This window comes from Taudactylus pleione, unplaced genomic scaffold (genome assembly GCF_031769625.1).
Source record: "Taudactylus pleione unplaced genomic scaffold, aTauple2 ptg000977l, whole genome shotgun sequence".
NCBI classification, from domain to species: domain Eukaryota; kingdom Metazoa; phylum Chordata; class Amphibia; order Anura; family Myobatrachidae; genus Taudactylus; species Taudactylus pleione.
The window spans coordinates 3,822,985-3,850,606 of NW_028285378.1; positions in this window are offsets into that span (position 1 = coordinate 3,822,985).

Genomic DNA, 27,622 nt, shown 5'->3' on the forward strand with positions numbered 1-27,622 from the left:
ACACAGAAAATATTTTTTTATTTTTGCAGGAGAGTAGTGCACTTTGTGGGTTACACCACCCTTTAAGAAATGAGCCAGCAAGCTCTTTACTTATGGGACACAGGCGCACGCTTGGCGCTGCTCCTTTGTTGATGCACGTGTGGCTACTGCGCACACAATTCACAAACACAGAAAAAAATTTTTTATTTGGTTTGCAGTGTACTTTGGGGGTTACAGCACCCTTTAACGGTCAAGCCAGCCGGCCCTTTACTTATGACACAGGCGCACGCTTGGCACTACTTTGTTGATGCACGTGCGGCTACTGCGCACACAATTCACAAACACAGAAAATATTTTTTTATTTGGTTTGGAGTAAACTTTGGGGGTCACAGCACCCTTTAACGGTCAAGCCAGCCGGCCCTTTACTTATGACACAGGCGCACGCTTGGCACTACTTTGTTGATGCACGTGCGGCTACTGCGCACACAATTCACAAACACAGAAAATATTTTTTTATTTGGTTTGGACTGGAGAGTACCTTGGGGGTTACAGCACCCTTTAACGGTCAAGCCAACCGGCCCTTTACATATGACACAGGCGCACACTTGGCACTACTTTGTTGATGCACGTGCGGCTACTACGCACACAATTCACAAACACAGAAAATATTTTTTTATTTGGTTTGGAGTGTACTTTGGGGGTTACAGCACCCTTTAACGGTCAAGCCAGCCGGCCCTTTACTTATGACACAGGCGCACGCTTGGCACTACTTTGTTGATGCACGTGCGGCTACTGCGCACACAATTCACAAACACAGAAAAAATATTATTTTTTTTAGCACTTGAGGGGAGCACCCCTGATGGACAGAGCACCCCCTGGACATCACTACAGCACCCCTTTAGGACTGGGACACTGCACAGGACTTTGGAGTGGACACAGCCCCTGTGGACAACTGACTGCACAACACAGTCCAGCCAGCCCCTATGGATTTTGAAGTAGTGGACACAGCCCCTATTAACAACAGCAGCACAGCACAACACAGCCAGCCCCTATGGACTTTGAAGTAGTGGACACAGCCCCTATGGACAACAGCAGCACAGTGCAGCACAACACAGCACAACACTACTCTGCACTACACTACACTACACAGCCCAGCCAGCCCTAACTCCCACCCTCCCTCTTCACTGTCCACAGCCGAGTGAGAAAATGGCGCCGACGCGGGTACCTTATATAGGATCCAAAACCCGCGAGTCCCGGAAGGCGGGATGATGAAGTTTTGCCTCGATTTCAGATCCGAGTCAGGCGGGAAAATTCGAGCCTGACTCGGATATGCCTCGGAACGGGGGGGCTCGGGGGGGTTCGGGTTTCAGAAAAACGAACCCGCTCACCCCTAATATATATATATATATATATATATATACTGTATATATATTATATACTGTATATATATAATATACAGTATATATATATATATATATATATATATATATTTACCCATATATAGGAACCGGCACTCTCCTGGCAGCTGACTCCAACTATAACTTGCTGGGGTGCCTTCCTCTATGGTATCAGAACTCCATAAATAATCCAGTGAGAACAAACAGGCGTCACTCCCAGACTGATGTGCAAAACGAGTGTATTAACAGATCGACGTTTCGGGGCCTTTCACCCCTTCATCAGGACATACAACAATAACACACACTGTGACAATAAATACTACTATTAATCAGGACTTACCCGTCCTCCCGCGGGTCACCAGCGTCTAGCACCTGCCGCGCCTCCGCTTCCGGAAATGACGTCGCACCGGATGTGACGTCACTCGAAATGGACCCGGGGAGCAAGGGTTCCCTGGTGTCAGTATCTCCATAGAGACGAATGTAAACAACATTCGCTCATGTTGCGCTGATATATATATCTGAAAACAGAACAACCAGCTGTTAAATCATGTGTAAACCAAAACCATACATAATAAAAAAAACATTTGCAATACTCAAATGTGAAAATTGAATCACTATCTTGACTGACACCAATATATTCACAACATAATCAAAATAATTAATACAATGCAAAAAGTAATGATTGTGCTCAAAATTTGAAATGTATAAACACACTTAACGCTAATTAAATAACATTATGCAAAAATCTAAAAAAAATTATATAAAAAAATAATAATTATAGTTATTCAAAACTACCGATATAAATATGTAGCACATGACAAATACATACAAAATATTAAAAAGACACATACATGATGGCAACTCCTAGATACACCATGTCTCTGTACTAAACATCGTGAACAAGATACTAAATATCTGTGTATTACACACAAACTGCACAATAAAAATTCAAAAAAGTGAAAATAATAAAAGACAAAAAACAAATATATATAGTGTACTAAAAAATATTGTGAAAAATGTATGAATGTATTTTGATTCTTACACTGATGCCTTTCATCTGGATTATACCTACAATCCCAGCTTCTAATATAGATGTCATAACTCCTGTAATACCTAATGCATTCAATATCTGTATCTCAATGCTATTTAAATACCTGCAGTAGCCAGCTGGTACTCAAACAACCACAGTACAACAATCCTTAGCACAAGAAGCAAAAAAGTTTTTTAATGCATGTGCATTCAATTGAAACCTGCTTAATACTCACAATATCACATCAACATCAATCATAAAAAGCAACTAAGGCCCTCATTCAGAGCCACTCGCAAACAGCAGTACGCTCGTTGCGTTCCGATGTTAACTAACCACGCATGCGTCGGTGTTACACTGCGCATGTGCGTACGGCAGATTGCAAGCTTTTTTTCTGTCGTTCCTAAAATAGCGTACAGGAAGTGACATGTCAAATGTGATTGACAGAACAGGGCGTTTTTGGGTGTTGACGGGGGTGGAGATGGAAAAACGCAGGCGTGGCGAGGCGTTTTTGGGGCGTACATACATTAGCAGATGCGAACGTCAAATGTGTTCGGACCGTCACATACGTCACTGGAACATCCTCTTTCCCTTCAAAATGCTCGCACAGTTTAGGGTCTGGATTACTCGACCACATTGGCGATGGCCTTCTCCTCCGTCCCGGGACTCCACGATGTTGCAGCGATTAATCGCGGGTGGTCACAAAAGCAATTAGTGTTGTATTGAAAACCGGCTTGGTATGTGTTTGGAAAGCAGTTTATTGGGATAGCACAAAACCGTACGCAGGTGGAAATCATACCTGCTAATGTCAGGATTACACAATCAATTGGCGTACATTTTTTGGGGTTTTTTTTGGCCTCAATTTGTTGTTTATGCCCTATTGTGACAATAATGTCATCATGTTTTAATTAGCTCCCCTTTTTTTTTTTAATGTGCAATTTGCATCGTTATGTGATTTTTTAAACGTTCCTTCAAGAGGCCTTTTTTTTATACAAATGAAATGGTTTTTGGTGTCCTTTTTTGCCTTTAGGGCCAGGATTAAATGTAACCCATTTGTACAATAATGTCACAATACAATGTCAGATTTTTTTCATAAATTTATTGTTTAAACACAAACCAATTGGCATAATATTTTTTTTTTTTTTTTCTGCCAAAGATACTTTTTATCCAAAATAAATAATCAATAACTGATAACATAAACGTACAAAAATAACTTAAAAACATTTCACAAGAAAGGAGAGGGAAGTTTTGACCAGAAAGGAATATGAGCCAAGCACAGAAGGAGTGTGGGAAAAGTCGCCATTGCTGTCACCGTTTTTTCGCCCGTTTGGATGGGGGAGGGTGGGCGCCAGACCGGGTCCGGGACGCCATCGGGCTGGCCTGTCCAGAGGCAGATGTTGTGGCCTCTGGACTAGGCACAGGGCTAGGCACATTTGGAGGATTGGCTGATGTTGTGCCAGAGGTGGAGGATCCTGATGTTCCGGCAGGAAGGGAGGTCGGCTCCACCATGTGCTGGCGAACGAGCTGCTCCAGGGCATCGGCAATGGGGATGTTGGCCCTGGTATTTTCCGCCAGGGCCTGACCAATGGTCACGTTGGCCGCAGCATTTTGCTCCAGGGCCTCAGCCACCCGTATCAGACTGGCGTCCATCCTCTGCAGATTCTCCGTGTGGAAATCCGATTTGAAATTGAGTTCTGTGAGGAGGCCCACTGCCTGCGAGGGGGCACGCCCTGGACTGGCTTCTGCAGGGTCCTCAGCCGGATGTACTGGTTCCTCCCCTGCAGAGCCAGCAGAAATTCTGCGGCCAAGGCTTCCCTCTGGAGCAGACTCATCCGCCTGTGTCTCTGTTGGAAAAATGAGAAAAGACTCACATTAGAATCTACATATTGGCACAATAGCATTTCAGAGTTGGTGACATCACAATACTTACCTGGGCCAACATGAGGAGCCGCAAAGTCTGGCATGTCCGTATCCATGTTGGACACGCCAAACACCTCCACAGGCTGCACACACCCCTGTGCCAGCTCTTCTAAATCCGTCAACTCCAATGACACAGGGGTGGGACCCCCACCTGTCCCCCTTGCATGCCTAGCCCTGTCCGCGAGTTTTTGCTTTAGGCGATATTTGAAGTCGGCCCATCTGTGGGGAAAAAAGGAAGCCATTATCCTTTGGTTTAAAATGGGGTTTGTTTTTAGGGGGGGCAAGGGTTTACTTACCGCCGTTTGACATCCCGGGCTAGACGGACATAATCACCCACTCTATTGACAGCAACGGCTACCTCTTCCCACATTCTCCACTTCTGGCTTAGACTCATATTCCTGTCTGCCTGTGGCAGGATGTCCACACACTTCTGGATCAAAACCTCCATCTCCTTTCTTGTGAAATGTGGCTGCCTTTTTTTTTTGCCCGCTTTGGCCGGAATACTGGGCCCAGCAGCCTCTTCCATGTCATCCTCCTCACCTATTTGTGTAAATTTACAGAATTCACAAAATCACAACTTGCCTAATCTTATGTTTCAAATTATTCGTTGATAGAAAATGCATGAAAGACTTACCGCCTGACTCTTGTGCATTTTTTCCCTGGTCTGTCGCCATGTCTGAGGTCCAAACAAGAAATACACCAGAATTTGAATGTGTTTTCGTGACGTATTTATACATGCGTCCTTATTTTGCGGCCGCATCATTGATTGTGCGGCCCTATGATCCCTCCTTAATTTGTGCGGGAAACGAAACACTATTTATGGCTTGGTGTGTCTCAAGTCGAGGTGGCGTTTTTGGATTGTTGGAGGTTATCTTGGCTGGAGTTTATTGATTGCGTAGAAAGGAGTTGGAGGTTGGAGATTCGTTTGTTGGTTAGATTTGCGTTTTTTTTTCCGTTATCTTTGTTGGTTTATATTTTTTGGACCTCGTTTGTTGATTTGGTAAGTTTTGTGAAGTCTAACTTTTGTTCAATTGTTGTTTCATTGTGTTTCGTATAATTTGTAATTTTTGGATCCCTAATTTATTCTATTTTAGATTTTGTTTATTTTCGACCCCAAAGACCTTTTGATTTTGCATCTTAGATATTTGCTCTTGGTAAGTCCATTTTTTATCTTGTATTAGCGAACTAATTAGCGCATTTTTAGTAGTTACTCTTGTGACTTGTATTAGCGAACTAATTAGCGCATTTTTAGTAGTTACTCTTGTGACTTGTATTAGCGAACTAATTAGCGCATTTTTAGTAGTTACTCTTGTGACTTGTATTAGCGAACTAATTAGCACATTTTTAGTAGTTACTCTTGTGACTTGTATTAGCGAACAAATTAGCGCATTTTTAGTAGTTACTCTTGTGACTTGTATTAGCGAACTAATTAGCGCATTTTTAGTAGTTACTCTTGTGACTTGTATTAGCGAACTAATTAGCACATTTTTAGTAGTTACTCTTGTGACTTGTATTAGCAAACTAATTAGCGCATTTTTAGTAGTTACTCTTGTGACTTGTATTAGCGAACTAATTAGCACATTTTTAGTAGTTACTCTTGTGACTTGTATTAGCGAACTAATTAGCGCATTTTTAGTAGTTACTCTTGTGACTTGTATTAGCGAACTAATTAGCGCATTTTTAGTAGTTACTCTTGTGACTTGTATTAGCGAACTAATTAGCGCATTTTTAGTAGTTACTCTTGTGACTTGTATTAGCGAACTAATTAGCACATTTTAGTAGTTACTCTTGTGACTTGTATTAGCGAACTAATTAGCACATTTTTAGTAGTTACTCTTGTGACTTGTATTAGCGAACTAATTAGCGCATTTTTAGTAGTTACTCTTGTGACTTGTATTAGCGAACTAATTAGCACATTTTTAGTAGTTACTCTTGTGACTTGTATTAGCGAACTAATTAGCGCATTTTAAACAGCTTAATAATCATTCTAACTTTTTGATGGTTTAGCTTTCGCTTTTTGAGCCAATATTTCGACCCGTTTTGATGTACTGTGTTAAATGTCGCTTTGCGGTTTTGCTAAATGGGTGTTTGGCATATTTGAACTTTGGTCTAGCACAAAATGTATCCACAAAAATGCACAGAGTGAAATGTGTCAAGTAATTTTGTTGTTTATTTTCAGTTTGGACGTATCATGACAATACCCCGGCATGTAAGCAGCAATGGATGGTATCATCAAGCTAAGTTGTTTTAATATAGTTTTGGGGTGGGTCAAAAGCCTTACTTTGAAATTTTTTAATTTCAGGTTGATCTGGGGAGGATTGTTCTGGCCATGCTCCCGGAAGCCGACCAACCTCAATCTCATCCCAGGCGTAGGCATCGTAGGCATGCAAGGCCCCAGATATTTCGAACATGTGTCACCCTTTTTGGAATGCCCGATGATGAGGTTTTAAGACGCTACCGTCTACCTCCCAAAATCATCATAGACACTCTCTCATTAATAGAAAGTGATCTTGAGCGGCAAATTGACAGTCCAACAGCAATACCACCACTGACGCAATTTATGGCGGTGTTACATTTCTGTGCCTCAGGATCGTTTCAAACAACGGTGGGAATAGTGGCGGGCATCTCCCAATCCTCCTTTTCCCGGATCCTGAGGGCAGTGATGGAGGCACTTTTCAAGCACCTCCATCATTTTATTCAAATGCCTTTGGATATGGGTGCCCTTAGTGTGGCCAAGGCCAATTTTTACCAAATAGCTGGCTTCCCACACATCATAGGGGTTGTGGATGGTACTCACATACCACTTCAGCCTCCAGCATGGCTGGAGGCAATATTTAGAAACAGGAAACACTATCACTCCCTGAATGTAATGGTGGTATGTGATGCCTCCCTCCAGATCCTGTCCCTGAATGCTAAGTTACCAGGAAGTGCACATGACTCCTTCGTCATCCGGCAATCAGGGATATGGCAGAAATTAACCAACCTACAAGCTGGTGATGCGTGGCTTCTGGGTAAGTGGAGACCTTTAGTACATAACAATGTTAAGCTTGATACACAGTGTTCCTGATGTTGTCTCTTATTTTTCACAGGAGACAGTGGATACCCTTGCATGTCCTGGCTGCTCACTCCTTATTTGGCTCCCACACCAGGCCCACAAAGTGAGTATAATTCCGCACTTACAGCCACCAGGCAAGTGGTGGAGCGCTGTATCGGCCTTTTAAAAGGCCGATTCAGATGCCTCCACCGCTCTGGTGGCGAGCTCATGTATTTGCCGGATATGGTGTCGAAAATTGTGGTCCTGTGTGGGATATTTCACAACATCGCCATAAGGAGTGGTGTCCCAATGCAGCCAGAGGATGCCTTACCTGAGGATGGCCCCCCCGAGGTTGGTCGGAGGTCAGTATGTGGGGGGGCCATACGCGATGATGTGGTGGCCAGATTTTTTAGGTAAGTTTGACCCAAACTACAGTGTTTATACCTAATGTGTTTGTGTTTGTTTGCGAACATCTAATTTTTTTTTTTTTTTTCACCATCTTCTGTTTGTTCACATAATCTTTGCCACTCCAACGCTCACTACTTCCTGCTACCCTTACCAAACCTGGATCTGGTGATTTTGGCCATATATTCTGGAACCCATATCGCAACGCCATGTTTGTGGAATCATGTTGGCATGGTCCTTCGTCAACCAGTTCTTGATTGTTTTTTTTTATTAAATATTTTATTTGTATGTGTTGTATTTGAGATTATCACTGTTTTTTTTTTTTGGGACTGACCACTTTGATTTCTCATTTATGTTGTGAATAAATGTTTGGAGAGTGAAATGGTCTTCCTTTTTTTGGACGTTAACAGCAAGTGTAACCAGGTTAACACACCTTACAATTGACTAAGGGGTAATCCAGTACTGACACCAGTTGATGTAAACTGAAATATGTTTGCAGGTTCACAACCCACACCAAAAGGAAGCCTGTCCAAACCTTTGGATTTTGAAGATTGGCCTAAGCAGCTTGCACACCAACTAGGAACCTGTAAAATGGCGAAATATCTAATTGACACTACACCCAAAAAGGGAAATGACATTGTTACTGTTATGTGTTTCTTGTGGCTGTTTAACATACAAATACAAAATACAATCTAACTTTTAAAAAAGGGAAATCCTTGCAGGAACAGTCTACTTATGTCAGGGAAAACTATTTGTGTTTTTGAAAAAAAGAATGAGCCAGAACGTATATTAGAACTACAAAATTTATTTACAAAACGAAAATAAACAAAAAAAACTACTGGCGAAGGATGCCAGACAGCCGGTCAAGGGCCACAAGAATGCCAATGACATGTTGGCGCATCTGGCCAACACAATCCTCCACCTCTTGTCGACGCCTCTGTTCCTCTGTGGGTGAGAAAAGTGTGTGGATTAATAAAACAATAGGGAATCCACATTAAAAAAAACAAAAACACAACGAAATCACTCCTAAACCAAAAAAAGAAAAACCAAAACAAAAAGGGGGTGCTGGCAAAAATACAAGGCCTATGTACAAATTCCCACAGGTGTGATATGTGTATGTTGAAATCAGCAGGAAGAGGTAAAGGCAAACTGCTAAATCACCAAAAGTAAACCAAACAAGCACGAATAAAGGCACGACACATGATTACATACAAACAGTTTGTGGTTAAAAAAAATGAGAAAGAAAAACATACCGGGAGCCAAAACGGGAGCTCCGGAAGTCCCTCCATGTTCCTCCTCGGAGGAGCCTTCATTCCCCAAAGAACGGGGAGGGGTAATGATGGACTCCGGGGAGGGGGTAATTGGAAGAGGGGTAGGTGGAGGAGAGGGGGAAGTGGGACGGAGGGGAAGGAGGCCCGACAGTTCCGGGAGAGGGTCTGGGAAGGCTGGGGAGGAGTGGGGTATAGGGGAAATATTTGGGGTGGAGTGTTGGCTGGGGGTTGGGGATAGTGGCCGGGAACGCCGTCTGGCCGGACGGTGACAGCGTAGTCTTGGCTGTCCTCCTAAAATATGTCAAACAAATTGAGGTTAGTTTCTGGGCAAATCCGGGGCCCAAATAAAAAAAAAAAAACCAGCAACAAAAAACATGCAAAAAGGAGTAGAATGAAAAAAACAGAAATAGAGGGAAAACAAGCACACGCTGATATGAGGACAAATAAGTAATAGGACAGACAGGAAAACATGCACACGCAGATATGAGGACAAATAATTAATAGGACAGACAGGAAAACATGCACACGCAGATATGAGGACAAATAAGTAATAGGACAGACAGGAAAACATGCACACGCAGATATGAGGACAAATAATTAATAGGACAGACAGGAAAACATGCACACGCAGATATGAGGACAAATAAGTAATAGGACAGACAGGAAAACATGCACACGCAGATATGAGGACAAATAATTAATAGGACAGACAGGAAAACATGCACACGCAGATATGAGGACAAATAATTAATAGGACAGACAGGAAAACATGCACACGCAGATATGAGGACAAATAAGTAATAGGACAGACAGGAAAACATGCACACGCAGATATGAGGACAAATAATTAATAGGACAGACAGGAAAACATGCACACGCAGTTTGCCCCACAAACACAAACATGAAAACCACAATACATAACACTTACTTTCAAGGATCTGCATGCGAAAGCATGCCAGCAAGCGGGGCGTTCGCCGTTGCAGGTCTGACCACCTGCGCTAAAACTGCCCGATGTTGCGGCGTTAACCCAACGACCGCAGGCGGGACCGTGCCTCCGCATACGCGGAGCGCTTTTGCCGGTTGGTGATGGGTGGAGGCTGGCTGGTGATCCGCCTATCCATCACCTCCGTAAGCACCAGCAGCTCGCGCCTGGTGAATGCGGAGGCTCTCATGATGGCAATGGAGTTTTTCATACAAAACATTTTTGATAAAGTGTGGCAAAAATTTCTGATTGGCTAATGTATTTTGGAAATTAACAGGAGCAATTTTATTGGTTAGTGTATGAGTCATGTGTTCAACAGGGCCAGAAATCTCTGGAGAGTTATGATAGGCTTGATGCAGTGACATGCGTTTGCAAATTTAAATAAGAAATGAACCCCAGAAAATATGCGGGGATCCACAGCAATAGAGCAATTGTTTAATTGTGGTTCACATGTTTTTTGAACAATAAAAGCGAATGTTCCATCAGTACGTATTCTGCGGGTAAACACAAACACGGACAAGAGTAAAGTTTCTTACATTGTGTTGAAAAAAAAAAAACAATTAAGCTAATTGATACATTGATTGGCATGATACGATTGAGGGAGGTAGGCAGAATAAAGGAGCAGGTAATCGACATCTGACAAGGCCACTTCCGGGTTCACTTGTGCGTGCGTTCCCTTCAAGCCATTTCGGGGATGTACGCTCGCTATTTCGCACGCTCGTTAGTTAGAGGAGGGGTCGCCTGAGTTTAGGGAGGAATTTTAGATGCGAACGAAAATACGAGCGAGCCATTGAATTCAAATAATTTTGTACGTACGCCTAACGTACGTGCGCCCGCTTGCGAGTGGGTCTGAATGAGGGCCTAAGACTCAAGGATTCATTAAGACCTCTAGGACTCACTGTGTCCAAACGAAAAATCCATTTGCTTTCTAGTTGCAATAGTTTCCTCGATCTGTCTCCCCTCCGCAAAGACGGGGGTACCTGATCAATGACACGGTATCTTAACATCGCCATGCTGTGTCTTGCTTCCGCAAAGTGTCTGGCCACAGCTTGCTCACTAGACCCAGACACCAATGCGACCCGGATGGCAGCCCTATGCTGTGCCATCCTCTCTTTAAATTGCCTGTCTGTCTTGCCCACGTAGTGTAACCCACATGGGCAAGACAGCAGGTATACTACAAACATGGATGTACATGTCAAAGGAAATTTGATGGTAAAAATTCTACCCGAATATGGATGCGAGAAGGTGTTCCCTGTGACCATATAAGTGCATGTGGCACAACCTATGCACCTATAACACCCACCCTTTTTACGCACACCAGAATTAATGTGCCATTTGGTGATGTCCGTATGTACTACCAGGTCCTTGATGTTAGCACCCCTTACAAAACTAGGCATAATTTTAACATCCCTCAGACATTGTAAGTCTGGATCTGTGGTGACTAGGGGCCATAATTCTTTAGCCTTTTTGCTTGTAAAATTACTTCTATTGTTATATTTATTGACCCAAGGTAGTGCTTTCTGTTTCTTGTCTTGATTTCCTCTAGTTTGTAGTAAAACTTTCCGATCAATATTTTTAGCTTTCCCCATCGCTTTTTGTAGCAAATTCTTGGGATAACCCCTAACTAAGAATTTGTTAAACATCAGCTCTAATTGCCTGTCTCGTTCACATATATTGCTAGTAATCCTACATACTCGCACAAATTGCGAGTACGGGAGACTGGCAATAGTTGGTCTAGGGTGAAAACTGTCAAATTTCAGAAGGGTGTTACGGTCTGTTGGCTTAGAGTATAATCTAGTATGTAGTACACCTGTTTCTATTGAAATATTGACATCCAAAAAATTGATATCACTTTGACTGGTTACCATAGTGAGCTTGGTTGGACATTCAGAACCATTATGCTCATCTATTAAAGTAGCCAAGTCTTGAGATGAACCATGCCACAAAACCAGGATGTCATCTATGTATCGATAGTATTTGTAGACCCTGCTGGACACTGTTATATCAGAAAAAAACAAATCTTTTTCAATTTCATGCATATAGGTATTAGCATATGACGGGGCTACGCAAGAACCCATTGCGCAGCCTGTTGTTTAATTTCAAATTTTGAGCACAATCATTACTTTTTGCATTGTATTAATTATTTTGATTATGTTGTGAATATATTGGTGTCAGTCAAGATAGTGATTCAATTTTCACATTTGAGTATTGCAAATGTTTTTTTTTATTATGTATGGTTTTGGTTTACACATGATTTAACAGCTGGTTGTTCTGTTTTCAGATATATATATCAGCGCAACATGAGCGAATGTTGTTTACATTCGTCTCTATGGAGATACTGACACCAGGGAACCCTTGCTCCCCGGGTCCATTTCGAGTGATGTCACATCCGGTGCGACGTCATTTCCGGAAGCGGAGGAGCGGCAGGTGCTAGACGCCGGTGACCCGCGGGAGGACGGGTAAGTCCTGATTAACAGTAGTATTTATTGTCACAGTGTGTGTTATTGTTGTATGTCCTGATGAAGGGGTGAAAGGCACCGAAACGTCGATCTGTTAATACACTCGTTTTGCACATCAGTCTGGGAGTGACGCCTGTTTGTTCTCACTGGTATATATATATTTATATATATAGTGTCAGTCAAAAGTTTGGACACACCTTCTCATTCAATGGTTTTTGTTTATTTAAATTAATTTCAGCATAGTAGATTAATACTGAAGACATCAAAACTATGAACGAACACATAAGGAATTATGTTGTAAACAAAAAAGTGTTAAACAAATCAAAATATGTTTTATATTTTAAATTCCTCAAAGTAGCCCCCTTCTGCTTGGATGACAGCTTTGCACATTCTAGGCATTCTCTCAATACTCAGCAGACACCATTGTTAAATCACTCACCATAATACATAAATGGGGTTTTGGTTCATGGATTGATCAATGCATTTAAGCCCACAGCCCACATCACGATACCCCATTTCTCTGCAGGTCCTACACTATCTGTCATACTTATGGAAACCTGGTAGCTGCTATCACAGATGTTGACTGGTTTAAAGCTCACCTGCCAACTAACTTATGTCTTTTAAAGGCAAGACAGTCACCAAACATAGCTTCTATCATACTACCAAAAAGGCAGCTGACACAGGTAAAAATAAATGAGCTTGCACAGGGGTGCATGAGAAAGCTGTGATCACAAAAAGGTTAATTAAAAATTAACCAAATAAACAAAGTCAGAAATCCACTGTACTCACCACTCCCAGATTTGGGGCGCAAGTTGCTTGTGATCTCATTGTTTAAATAAATAAAAGAAAACTCAGCACTCACCATACACATATACAATAGCCGGTGCTTCACTTGCAACATTTCGGGGTCAATTACCTGAGGAGTCCAGATGACTGGGAATTGACCCCGAAATGTTGCAAGTAAAGCACAGGCTATTGTCTGCCTCACGAGTCCGGGAGTGCTGCCTTCTTTTTGTGGTGTGTGTGTGTGTGTGTGTATATATATATATATATATATATATATGTATACATATATATAAATATATATATATATATTTACAAACACACACACATATATATATATATATACAGTATATGTATTTATATATATATACTGTATGTATGTATATATATATATATATTAGGGGTGTGCACCGGCCACTTTTCGTGTTTTTGTGTTTTGGTTTTGGATCTGGATCTTTCTTCGTGTTTTGGATCTGGATTGGTTTTGCCAAAACCACCCGTCTGTGTTTTGGGTTCTGGGTTTTGTGTTTTGGATCTGTATTTTTTTTAAAAAAAGCATAAAAACAGCTAAAATCACAGAATTTGTGTGTTTTTCTGCGCCTATGCTATTATTAACCTCAATAACCTTAATTTCCACTAATTTCCAGTCTATTCTGAACACCTCACACCTCACAATAGTCTTTTTATATCCAAAAGGTTGCACCGAGGTAGCTGGATGACTAAGCTAAGAGATACGAGTGGGCGGCACAAACACGTGGTCCATCTAGGAGTGACACTGCAGTGGCAGACAGGATGGCAGTTTGAAAAAATAGGCCCCAAACAGTACATAATTCAAAGAAAAAAAAGAGGTGCAAGATGGAATTGTCCTCCCACCCACCCTTATGTTGTATAAACAGGACATGCACACTTTAACAAACCAAACATTTCAGCGCCAGGGTCTGCCACACGACTGTAGCTGAAATGATTGGTTCGTTTGGGCCCCCACAAAACAAGCTGGCAATTAATCTGTCCCTGCACAAACTGGCTCTACGGAGGCAAGATGTCGTCCTCATCCTCCGATTCCTCACCCTCTTCAGTGTTGTGTACATCCTCATCCTCACAGAGTATTAATTCGTCCCCGCTGGAATCCACAACCACAGGTCCCTCTGTACGTTCTGGAGGCTGGTCTCCCTGGAAGAGTTGATAATTAATTTTATGAACATCATCTTCTCCACATTTTGTGGAAGCAACCTCCTACGCCTTTTGCTGACAAGGTTCCCGGCTGCACTAAACACTCTTTCGGAGTACACACTGGAGGGGGGGCAACTCAGGTAAAATAGAGCCAGTTTGTACAGGGACCTCCAAATTGCTTCTTTTTCCTGCCAGTACAGGTACGGACTGTCTGACATGCCTACTTGGATGCTGTCACCGATGTAATCCTTTAACAGACAGACGCACGCTTGTTGCTGCTGTTTTAAGGATGCAGGTGCGGCTACAGCCCACACATTTCACAAAGACAGAAAAAAAAGAAGAATATTTTTATTGTTTGTGGAGCGCACTTTGAGGGTGTCACCACCCTTTAACAGACAGATGCACGCTTGTCGCTGCTGCTTTAAGGATGCAGGTGCGGCTACAGCCCACACATTTCACAAAGACAGAAAAAAAAATAAGAATTTTTTTATTGTTTGTGGAGCGCACTTTGAGGGTTACACCACCCTTTAACAGACAGACGCACGCTTGTCGCTGCTGCTTTGAGGATGCAAGTGCGGCTACAGCCCACACAATTCACAAAGACAGAAAAATAAAGAAGAATTTTTTTATTGTTTGTGGAGCACACTTTGAGGGTTACACCACCCTTTAACAGACAGACGCACGCTTCTCGCTGCTGCTTTAAGGATGCAGGTGCGGCTACAGCCCACACATTTCACAAAGACAGAAAAAAAAAGAAGAATATTTTTATTGTTTGTGGAGCACACTTTGAGGGTTACACCACCCTTTAACAGACAGACGCATGCTTGTCGCTGCTGCTTTGAGGATGCAGGTGGAATCTAGACGGGATTTGGAACCGGGGACACACTACCTCCATCAATTGTTTAAATCCCACTGCACTAATGGCGGATACCAGACCCACGTCTAAAACCAACATAGCAGTCAAGGCCTCAGTTATATGTTTTGCTTCAGGATGACTGCTGTCGTACTTCATCCTCATCGCTAGGGACTGTTGGAGGGTCAATTGTTTAGTAAAAGTGGTGGTGTTCCTACTTCCTCTCTGGGATGATGAACAACTCCCAGCAGCAGCAACAGCACTAGGAGGAAGTGGTTCTTGATCTTTCCCTATTTTATTTTTATCAGAGAAAGTTTGGTCCTCCATTTATGTTATATTGATATATACGTGCGGCTAAAGCGCACACAAACACAGAAAATATTTTTTTATTTTTGCTGGAGAGTAGTGCACTTTGTGGGTTACACCACCCTTTAAGAAATGAGCCAGCCGGCACTTTACTTATGGGACACAGACGCACGCTTGGCGCTGCTCCTTTGTTGATGCACGTGCAGCCACAGTGCACACAATTCACAAACACAGAAAATATATATTTTTTTGGTTTGGACTGGAGTGTACTTTGGGGGTTACAGCACCCTTTAATGGTCAAGCCAGCCGGCCCTTTACTTATGACACAGGCGCACGCTTGGCACTACTTTGTTGATGCACGTGCGGTTACTGCGCACACAATTCACAAACACAGAAAATATTTTTTTATTTGGTTTGGAGTGTACTTTGGGGGTTACAGCACCCTTTAACGGTCAAGCCAGCCGGCCCTTTACTTATGACACAGGCGCACGCTTGGCACTACTTTGTTGATGCACGTGCGGCTACTGCGCACACAATTCACAAACACAGAAAATATTTTTTTATTTGGTTTGGAGTGTACTTTGGGGGTTACAGCACCCTTTAACGGTCAAGCCAGCCGGCCCTTTACTTATGACACAGGCGCACGCTTGGCACTACTTTGTTGATGCACGTGCGGCTACTACGCACACAATTCACAAACACAGAAAATATTTTTTTATTTGGTTTGGAGTGTACTTTGGGGGTTACAGCACCCTTTAACGGTCAAGCCAGCCGGCCCTTTACTTATGACACAGGCGCACGCTTGGCACTACTTTGTTGATGCACGTGCGGCTACTGCGCACACAATTCACAAACACAGAAAATATTTTTTTATTTGGTTTGGACTAGAGTGTACTTTGGGGGTTACAGCACCCTTTAACGGTCAAGCCAGCCGGCCCTTTACTTATGACACAGGCGCACGCTTGGCACTACTTTGTTGATGTACGTGCGGCTATTGCGCACACAATTCACAAACACAGAAAATATTTTTTTTTGGGTTTGGACTGGAGTGTACTTTGGGGGTTACAGCACCCTTTAACAGTCAAGCCAGCCGGCCCTTTACTTTTGACACAGGCGCACGCTTGGCACTACTTTGTTGATGCACGTGCGGCTACTGCGCACACAATTCACAAACACAGAAAATATATTTTTATTTAGTTTGGAGTGTACTTTGGGGGTTACAGCACCCTTTAACGGTCAAACCAGCCGGCCCTTTACTTATGACACAGGTGCACGCTTGGCACTACTTTGTTGATGCACGTGCGGCTACTGCGCACACAATTCACAAACACAGAAAATATATTTTTTTTTGGTTTGGAGTGTACTTTGGAGGTTACAGCACCCTTTAACGGTCAAGCCAGCCGGCCCTTTACTTATGACACAGGCGCACGCTTGGCACTACTTTGTTGATGCACGTGCGGCAACTGCGCACACAATTCACAAACACAGAAAATATATATTTTTTTGGTTTGGAGTGTACTTTGGGGGTTACAGCACCCTTTAACGGTCAATCCAGCTGGCCCTTTACTTATGACACAGGCGCACGTTTGGCACTACTTTGTTGATGCACGTGCTGCTACTGCGCACACAATTCACAAACACAGAAAATATATATTTTTTTGGTTTGGAGTGTACTTTGGGGGTTACAGCACCCTTTAACGGTCAAGCCAGCCGGCCCTTTACTTATGACACAGGCGCACGCTTGGCACTACTTTGTTGATGCACGTGCTGCTACTGCGCACACAATTCACAAACACAGAAAATATTTTGTTATTTGGTTTAGAGTGTACTTTGGGGGTTACAGCACCCTTTAACGGTCAAGCCAGCCGGCCCTTTACTTATGACACAGGCGCACGCTTGGCACTACTTTGTTGATGCACGTGTGGCTACTGCGCACACAATTCACAAACACAGAAAAAATATTTTGTTATTTGGTTTGGAGTGTACTTTGGGGGCTACAGCACCCTTTAACGGTCAAGCCAGCCGGCCCTTTTCTTATGACACAGGCGCACGCTTGGTACTACTTTGTTGATGCACGTGCGGCTACTGTGCACACAATTCACAAACACAGAAAAAATATTATTTTTTTAGCACTTGGGGGGAGCACCCCTGATGGACAGAGCACCCCCTGGACAACACTACAGCACCCCTTTAGGACTGGGACACTGCACAGGACTTTGGAGTGGACACAGCCCCTATGGAGAACTGACTGCACAACACAGTCCAGCCAGCCCCTATGGACTTTGAAGTAGTGGACACAGCCCCTATTAACAGCAGCCCAGCACAACACAGCCAGCCCCTATGGACTTTGAAGTAGTGGACACAGCCCTTATGGACAACAGCAGCACAGCGCAGCACAGCACAGCACAACACTACTCTGCACTACACTACACTACACTACACAGCCCAGCCAGCCCTAACTCCCACCCTCCCTCTTCACTGTCCACTGCCGAGTGTGAAAATGGCGCCGACGCGGGTACCTTATATAGGATCCAAAAGCCGCGAGAAACGGAAGGCGGGATGATGACGTTTTGCCTCGATTTCAGATCCGAGTCAGGCGGGAAAAGTCGAGCCTGACTCGGATATGCCTCGGATCGGGGGGGCTCGGGGGGGTTCGGATTTCTGAAATCCGAACCCGCTCACCCCTGATATATATATGAAAAAGAGGTTTAAGAAGACATGCGCCTAATAGTGTAGTATTTAAAATCCAGTGGTAACAAGTGCTCATAAAAATAAGTGTGCGTACCAAAAATATAATCTTTTAGGCTTATCTGAACTCCAGGGATGGGTGATTCAAAGTGGATAGGTTTGAATGGGATGTCATCAACTGGAACACCTTATAAAGAGCTTATACAAGCTCTTCATGGAAACTAATGCGAGTCTAAGTGTCCAGTGACTTCAGTTGGTTTCGCATAGGCCGTTTGCACTCCACGTTTAAAGTACAGTGTCTGGGTGACCCACGTAAGATCTGTTGCTGAAGTATCCATCTGCTGCAGCGCTGCCAGCCAGGAGAGCAGCGCAGCCCTACAGAGCTGCTGGTAACCAGAGTCCCGGGCTGGAGAGTGACCGTCTGGCACAGACATGGCACTATTAGGTCCATGTCTTCTTAAACCTCTGTTTCAGAACCACTCCATCCGTTAGCCAAAACGGACCCCAAGAGGACTGCTGCCACCTGTAACTAAGGATCAGTGTTTTGCACAGAATTTTATCCACAACCACATATTGCACTTGTTACACATTTGTGTAATTTTACCTTTAACTTAGGGAATTAGTGTTTATTGTGCGCTGCCCATACACTCCACACACCATATATATATATATATATATATATATATACTGTATATACACAAATCCAGTCAGTTCACACTCACGTCATCAGAGAATTAGTGCTGGGGTAGCAATTCAAGAGTCAATACTGAATCAAAACTCCAAAACATATTTCCAATATAAATTTCACTCACAAGACTGTTCTAATCAGAAGCAGGGTCCTTTATTGGTTTTAAAAAAGAGCCATAGAGGGAATCAACGTTTCAGTCCTCAATCTTGACAAAAGTCCCGGTGAGGACTGAAATGTTGATTCCCTCTATGGCTCTTTCTTAAAACCAATAAAGGACCCTGCTGCTAAATAGAAAAGTCTGATGAGTGCAATTTATATTGGAACTTATATACAGGTTGAGTCTCCCATATCCGAAATGCTCGGGACCGGGAGCATTTCGGATTTTGGATAATTTCGGTTAATAGAATACCTTGCAGGGGGGGTCAAGGAGATGTCACAGGAGGCCTGGCATGTGCAGCGGAGGGGTCCGGCAGGTATCACAGGAGACCTGGTGTGTGCTGCTGGGATGTCCGGTGGATGTCATGAGTGATCCGGCGGGTTTTGGGTGAAGTCCGGCAGGTGTCACGTGAGGCCCGGCATGTGCGGCGGGGGTAGGTCCTGCAATAGGGTACATCAGGTGCTGCGGGGGAGTCCAGCAGATGTCACGAAGTGCCTAGCTTGCGCTGCAGTGGGGGGAGCGCGGCATATAGACCATGCCCACGCGCTAATGATTGGTTATTGATCTGTGACGTCATGACGCCAGGTCACGTCATGACGTCACGGCTGCCCAAAAAAACTTCGGTTTTTGGAATATTTCGGTTAATAGAATTACGGATATGGGAGACTCAACCTGTATATATATATATATATATATATATATATATCAGAGATGAGTGGGTTTGGATCTCAGTGATCACAACCCACCCGAACTTAGAGATCCGGGGCGAGAACCGAACGTGCGTTTGGTTCCCCCGCCAGCCCCGGATCTCAAACCGAGGCAAAACCTCAGAGACGAAATCTCGTGAGCTTTCGTCTCTGCTATATAAGGAGTTCCCGCGGCGGTGCCATTTCACTCTGGCTGTGGAGAGTGAACAGGGAGGGTGGGTAGTGTAGGGCTGGGTTGCTGTCCTGATCCATCTGGGCTGGTGCTGTCTGCTGTGTCCTTTTGGGCTGGTGCTGTCTACTGTGTCCACCTGGGCTGGTCAGGGGCATTTGTAGTGAAGATGGGGCCCGTGTGCAGTCTCCGTCATGGGCCCCCACCTCTCTGTTTGGCAGCCGGCAGCGCAGTGAGCTGTGCGCGGCCAGTGCTGGAGTTATAGACTCTGGGCACTAGAGTGTGCCCAGAGTCTATAGCGGATGTGCAGATCACAGGGAAATTGGACGTGCAATTACTTTTGAAATTGCAAAGAGCATATGGCTTCATTAATGTATGTTTAAATTAGAGATGTGCGCCGACTCCCGTGTTTTGGTTTTGGTTTTGGATCTGGAGCTCCCCTGGTTTTGGATCTGGAGCTCCCCTGGTTTTGGATTTTTTTCCATGGTGTTTTATTTTTCGGTTTTGGATCTGTATTTTTTCTTTATCGTAAAAGCAGCTAAAATCACATAAAATGTGCCTGGTTTTGGACCTACAGTATTATTAACCTTAATAACATTTATTTCCAGTAATTTCCAATCAATTTTGTCCACCTCACAATATTATTTTTTTCATCTAGTTAAGGCCAAAAGGTTGCATCCAGCTAGCTGGCTGACTAAGCGACACAGTGTGCGGCACTAACATGTGGCAGTTCAGCTTCCAAGTTCCAACACAGATACAGTGTGTTATACAGTGTTGGTTGGATACACCAATAGTGCACTTACAGTGACAGCAGTGTCGGCAGTACAGGGTCCTGGCGGTGTCCTCAATGCAAGAGTGCCAGTGGTATCCTCAATGCTGAAGTGCCATCAGTGTTGGCAGTGTGGCGGTGTTGGTAGAGTGGGGGCCCTGGCAGTGTCCTGAGTGCATAGTACTGGCAGTGTCGGCAGAGTGGGGATGCCAGCGGTGTCCTCGATGCAGGAGTGCTGACAGTGTCAGCTGTGCCGGGATGCCCTCTGTGTGGGAGTAGCGGCAGTGCGGGGTCGCTGACGGAGTCCTCAATACATGGAGCAGTAGTGCGGGGGTGCTGGCAGTGTCCTTAGTAGTGCCGGTGGTGTTGGCAAAGCAGGGGTACCAGTGGTGTCCTCAGTGCGTGTGCTGACAGTGTCAGCAGTGCAGGGCTGCCGGTGGTGTCCTCAGTGTGGTAGTTTCAGCAGTGCAGGGGTTGCTGACGGTATCCTCAGTACATGGGATGACAGTGCTGCGGTGCTGGCAGTGTCCTCAGTGAAGGGTACCCGCAGTGCGGGGGTGCCAGCGGTGTCTTCAGTGCAGGTTTGCTGACTGTGTTGGCAATGCAGGGGTGTTCTCAATGCAGGGTGCCGGTGGTGTCGGCAGAGTGGGGGTGCCAGCGGTGTCCTCAGTGCAGGTTTGCTGACTGTCTCAGCAGGGAAGGGGTGTTCTCAATGCAGGGTGCCAGCGGTGTCGACAGAGCGGGGGTGCCAGTGGTGTCCTCAGTGCACGTGTACTGACAGTGTCGGCAGTGCAGGGGTGCTGGTGGTGTCCTCAGTGTGGGAGTGCCTGAAGTGTGGGGGTCGCTGACAAGTTAACATGGGATAGCAGTGCAGGGGCGCTGGCAGCGTCGGCAGCGGTGGTGTCGGCAGCAGGGGATGCTGCCAGTGGGGATGCCGGCGGTGTCGGCAGCAGGGGGTGCCAGCAGTGTCAGGCAGCGGGGGATGGCGGGCACCATCTTCTTTTGCTTCCTGTGTGCATATTAAATTGGCTTAATGCTGATTGGCTGAGAGCCGTGACAGACAGCTCTCTCAACCAATCAGCGTTAAGCCAGCTCAATACAAAACTTCGTGACCTGACAGCGGGATTGCGAGGTTTTACCCTCGGGTGAGGGATCCGGGGCAGGCAGGGAGATCCAACCTTGGCTCGGATCACCCCGGAGCCCCGAAATTCGGGTGGGTTCGGTACTCTGAGAACCAAACCCGCTCATCCCTAGTTTAAATCTTTACATGATCAACATTTCAACATTTTTTAACAGCACTTCCCACAGCTGCTTCCAGAAGCAGAGCTCCATGTTGAAGACTCTGAAGAGGCGGCTAAGTTAATGCACAGTCTTTTTCGTCCATACAATAATGTAACTTTGCTTTGTAGGTCCATCCAGCCTACTGCCAAAGAAATGGCATCTTACATCACAGCCACACCAGGCACCACTACCACCACCACAAAGGGATACTCTGGGCCTGATTCAGACCCGCTTGCAAGCGCAAGCCCCTTAGCGAGTGAGAACTTCACTAGCTCCGCAGCATGCAACAGAATGGGGTGGCTGTCGATGTTGATTGACAGCTTGCCCCATTTTGTAGGCGGGTAGGGGGGGTGGCTGCACAAACGGAGGCATTCCTTAAGGAATGCCCGCCGTTTGTGGGCGGCCCTACTGACATCAGTAGTGGACTTCCTGCTCTATTAGCGCAGGAAGTCCACTCGGCATTGAGAGTGCTGAGACCCTACCTTAGGGTCTCCTCGCAATTCAGATGGTTGCGATAATCGTGACCATCGCCAGGCCGCTCGCACAAGCTGTGGGTGGTCACCCACAGCTTTTTGAGCGGCCTGGAGGCAGATTAAAAGAAAAAAATCTACCTTGATTCAGAGCGAGCGCTTGCAAACAGCGAGCACCTCTGAATCAAGCCCCCTGTCTTCTGAGGCTGGACCTCGATCACCATATCTGGATGGTGAGTCTGTGACAGAAAAACACATTACTAAAAAAAACACATAAATTACTACCTACAAAAGCAGACTCACAACATAACAATAACACATTTCCATAGCATTGCATAAAGTGTTTGCTGTATCACCCTGGGGTGGCTTAGTCAATTTGCAGTTGTCTATATTAGTTTTTTCTTGTACCAACGCAATGATTTATGCTTAAATTGTGTTTTGACAGCAGTCTTGTTTGGGCAAAAATGCATATGTGTACACAAAAGCATAATGTAAAGAAAGGATGCTATGTTAGCACCATTTTTAGGCAAACATTTAAAAACAATCAACTACATCATTTACCAAGTTTGAACTTGGGGCCTGATTCAGAGGCGCTCGCAAAAAGCGAGTGCTCGCTCTGAATCAGGGCCGGTGCTGTTTTTTTTAGTTGCGGCCTCCTGGCCGCTCGCATAGCTGACCACCCACCGCTATTGCGAGTGGCCAGGATGATGGATCATCAGGCTTGCGACGAGACCCTTGTTGTAGGGTCTCGTGGCTGCAAGCCCCGGAGAGCTTCTGGCTCTAATAGAGCCGGAAGCTCTCCCACTGAGATCAATGGTGATGTCAGTGGGGCTGCCCCTAAATGGCAGGCGATCCTTCGGGAACGCCTCCGTTTGGCCAGCCACCCCCCCTGCCCGCCTACCAAACGGGGTGAGCTGTCAATCACCATCGACAGCTCGTCCCCTTTGGTGCGAGACCCAGAGCGACGGAGCACCCGTCGCTTGCCGGGTCTCGCGCATGCGCACAACGGAGCCAGCTCCGTCGTGCGCATGCCCAGTGGGCAAACATCGGCCTAGTTGCGAGCGCTCAGCGCTTGCGACCGGGTCTGAATCAGGCCCTTGGTGCAGCCTGAAAATAAAGCATGGTTTAACAAGCACATTATTGGAATAAAGTTTAGGTATGTCCACATCAGGGCTTGCCAACCTGTGCCTGTCAAGCTGTGTTGAAACTACAAGTCCCAACATGCCCTACCAGAGTTGATTTGTTAGGCAATGTTGAAAGTGCACCAGGATCAAAATTACTTAAAATATAACTTTTATTGTTATTAATAAAAATACATATATTTCTTTAAGAGACAAATACCCTAAGCAAGGTATTGAAAAATAAAGTGATTAAGGGCTCTATTTTCTACAACCTACATTTGTAATGCAGGTTGTAGTGTGATATTACCGACTGAGGGCCTGATTCAGAGCCGCTCGTAAGCGGCCGCTCGTTTGCTCCGAGCGATGTTCGCACAACTGCGCATGCGTATAGGTCGTAATGCGCATGCGCAACCAGTCATTGCGGTCGGAAATCAATCGCTTGCAAAACAGCGAGTGCCTGCTAACTTGAGTGACAGGATGAAGCGTTTGTGGGTGGTAACAGGGGAAGGTGCTTGAAAACGGGGAGTGGTGATCCGAACGCAGGCGTGCCAAACAGTCAAAACGGGCGTTTTAAGTGTGTGCATAATTAACAAAGCAGCGTCATTGACCACGTCACTTGGTTGTTCTTAGCCTGAACTGTTCGCATGATTGCGGTAGGAAAATCCTACCACAAGCACTGCGAGCCGTTCATACGCCCTTCGATGTACTCGATTAATCTAATAAATAGCGGAGATGACGTAGGATGCAAGCGGCCAGGGGGCGTCTATGCAAAATAGCGAGCGCATGTTTCGTTCGCTCGCTCAGACATAGAGGCGTCAACAGACCGCAAAGAGTGAGCGCTCAATTTAAATATCCGGCCCCTTTTTCTGAACGAGCGAGCGCAAATAGCTCTGAATCAGGCCCTGAATTCGCATTGGGAATTCAGGCAATATCACAGGGATTTACTACAAATCCCTTGCAGGGACACAGCTTGCGATAAAGCTCTGTCCCTGCGAATCCCCTCCGCACACTTATCGCGGTACTTTCACAAATAATACCATGACAAGTGCCAACGCATACGTCGACTGACCGTCGCTAATCCCTGTCCCGGCGCTAAGGCCCACCCGCCGCAATTGCGGACCCCCCGCAATCCCCCCTCCTTTAATTACACTTACCTGCAGTCATCTGTGCTCCGGTGATGTCCACCGTGGCTCCAGTCAGCTGACATACTATACTGCACTGGGGCTCAGTCAGGTAATGACCGGGCCCCAGTGCAGGCTGGGAGAGCAGCTGACCGGAGGAAGGACATCACCCAGAGCCCCGATCACCAGTCCCTGGACTCAGGTAAGTTTTTTTTTTTCACTCATTTTCTTTTCTTTTTTTTAGCAGAGTTCAGCGTGTGGTCTGTTTAGACCACACAGCTGATCACTGGGGCCGGTTCCGGGCTCTGCTCTGCCCATTAGAGTGGAGCAGGAGTCCGGTAACCGGGGGAGACCCTGGATAACGCCACCTCCAGGTGGCGTTATTATCACAGGGCTTTCCCCGGTATTTTTTCCAATTTTATTTTTAGTAACTTTGGCCAGATCACATTTCCAATTACAATTATGGGAAATGCGATCTGCTTACTAAAAATAAGTGATAATTAGGGCTTGGAGTAGAATTTTACGAATTCTACTCCAATTGCCCTGTAGTAACTTTAGGTCATACTAAAATAATGTGAAAAGGGTGTGAAAACACCCTTTTCACTTAATTTTAGTAAAAATAATGTTAATAAATAGAGCCCTAAGTGAACACATACAGGGCTCTATTTACTACAATCCGCAAATTGAATGCGGATTGTAGTGTGATATTACCGAGTGAATTCGCATTGCGAATTCAGGTAATATCACAGGGATTTACTATAAATCCCTTGCAGGGACAGAGCTTGCGATAAAGCTCTGTCCCTGCGGATCCCATCCGCACTCTAGTCGTGGTATTTTCGGAAAAAATACCGCGACTAAGAGCCCGCGCATGCGCCGACCGACCACCGCTACTACCCCCCCACCAACGCTAAGCCCCGCCCCACAACGCTAAGCCCTGCCCCACAATGCTAAGCCCCGCCCACCGTGATCGCAGACCCCCGCGACCCCCCCTCCCCCCCCCCGCGACCCCCCCTCCCTTCATTACACTTACCTGCATCCTCCAGGCCTCCGGTGGTCTTCTCCGGGCTTCCCGATCAGGTGATCTCCCATACTGCACTGGGGCCCGATCACCTGATGACCGGGCCCCAGTGCACTGTGGGAGACCAGCTGACCAGGGAGGAGCCATCACCGGAGGCCCGATCACCGGTCCCTGGATTCAGGTAAGTAAAAAAAAAATTTAAATTTTTTTTTTTCTTTTTTTTACAGCAATCAGCTTGCGGTCTATTTAGACCACATAGCTGATTACTGGTTCCGGCTCCCGCCTCTGCTCTCCCCGTTACAGCAGAGTGGGAGCCCGGTAACCGGGGGAGACCCTGGATAATGCCACCTCCAGGTGGCGTTATTATCACAGGGCTTCCCCCGGTATTTTTTTACAATTTATTTTTAGTAACTTGCACACAGATCACATTTCCCATTACAATTATGGGAAATGCGATCTGCTTTACTAAAAATAAGTGATACTGGGGGTTGGAGTAGAATTTTACTAATTCTACTCCAATTGCCCTGTAATAAATACAGGTGAAACTAAAATAATGTGAAAAGGGTGTGAAAACACCCTTTTTCACTTTATTTTAGTAAAAATAATGTTAATAAATAGAGCCCACAGTGAGACATACAAATGTGAAATAATTTGTGTAAATGGAACAAGTGAAAAAAAATACCCTAGTGGGTATAAACAGGCACTGAAATGAGTTGTCTTGCTAGCAGCTACTAAAAAGAAGGGGAAGTCACTCTCTAAACTACATATAAAAACACACAAAAAGATAAGTAGCGCTGGTAAGATTAAATAATATATATAGCATAAAAACTGTGGTATTTAGTAAATTCACAAAAAGATTTATTACATATAAAATGCTACTGATTCCACAATAGGATATACACAGTAGGCACATAACATTAAAATCATGAATTCTCACCCATAACCTCAAGTCTGTGATAGTTCTTTCATGTATGGTCCTTGTGGGATACCATAGATATTACATTGAATAGAGACTGTTCGTTAAATATTCTTCCTGGTTACCGCTAGAGGGATGTCCCTTATGGTCTTATATTCCAATTGGTGGGTCCTCAAATAATGTGGTGTCCTATATAGCACAATAAGATGCTTTATGATATACCTGATTGCCGCTTGAGGAATGTCCCTTGTATATGATGGTTCCAATAGTGGGTCCTCAATTCCTGCTGTGACTAGGCAACAAATATCTGTGTGCAGCGGAGATGGTGTCTCTCATATCGCTTGATCCTTAACTCCAAGGGCTAATAGAGTGCGGTGAATAAGCAGCAATGTCTGCATACAGCAAAATTGTGGTCTCTCAAATCGCTAAATCCTTAGCTCAAAGGGCTAATGGAATGGGATTGGTATACCAAACGGTGTCCCAATAAGGTCAGTGAGGTGGGGGTGATACCCAAGAAAAGTCCTGATGCGTTTCCCTGCATCTAAGCGCAGCTTTATCGAAGGTGAATAATGAGTATCAAACATGGTGCTTTTATACCCTTAAGTAGGGTTATTAGGTGGCCCCTGATTTCAATTAAAAATACCACAGATAAAACCATTGCTAATTTTCACGAAATATACATGTAAAACATACATATATAAATACAGATGTATGTAGCTGAAAGGCAGTCCTATTATTCAAAAAAAACCTTTTTTCAGTAATATATAAAAACAATTAATAGAATTTCCGGTTTCCCGGTGTCTCGTCACGTGATGTAAACAAGGGAGTACTATTTATATTATATCCCCTGTTCTCCGCCGATCGCGGCTATCTATTTAAATATTCACCCATAAGGGAGTTTGCACAAAGTCATTAGATCTTGATTACCTTA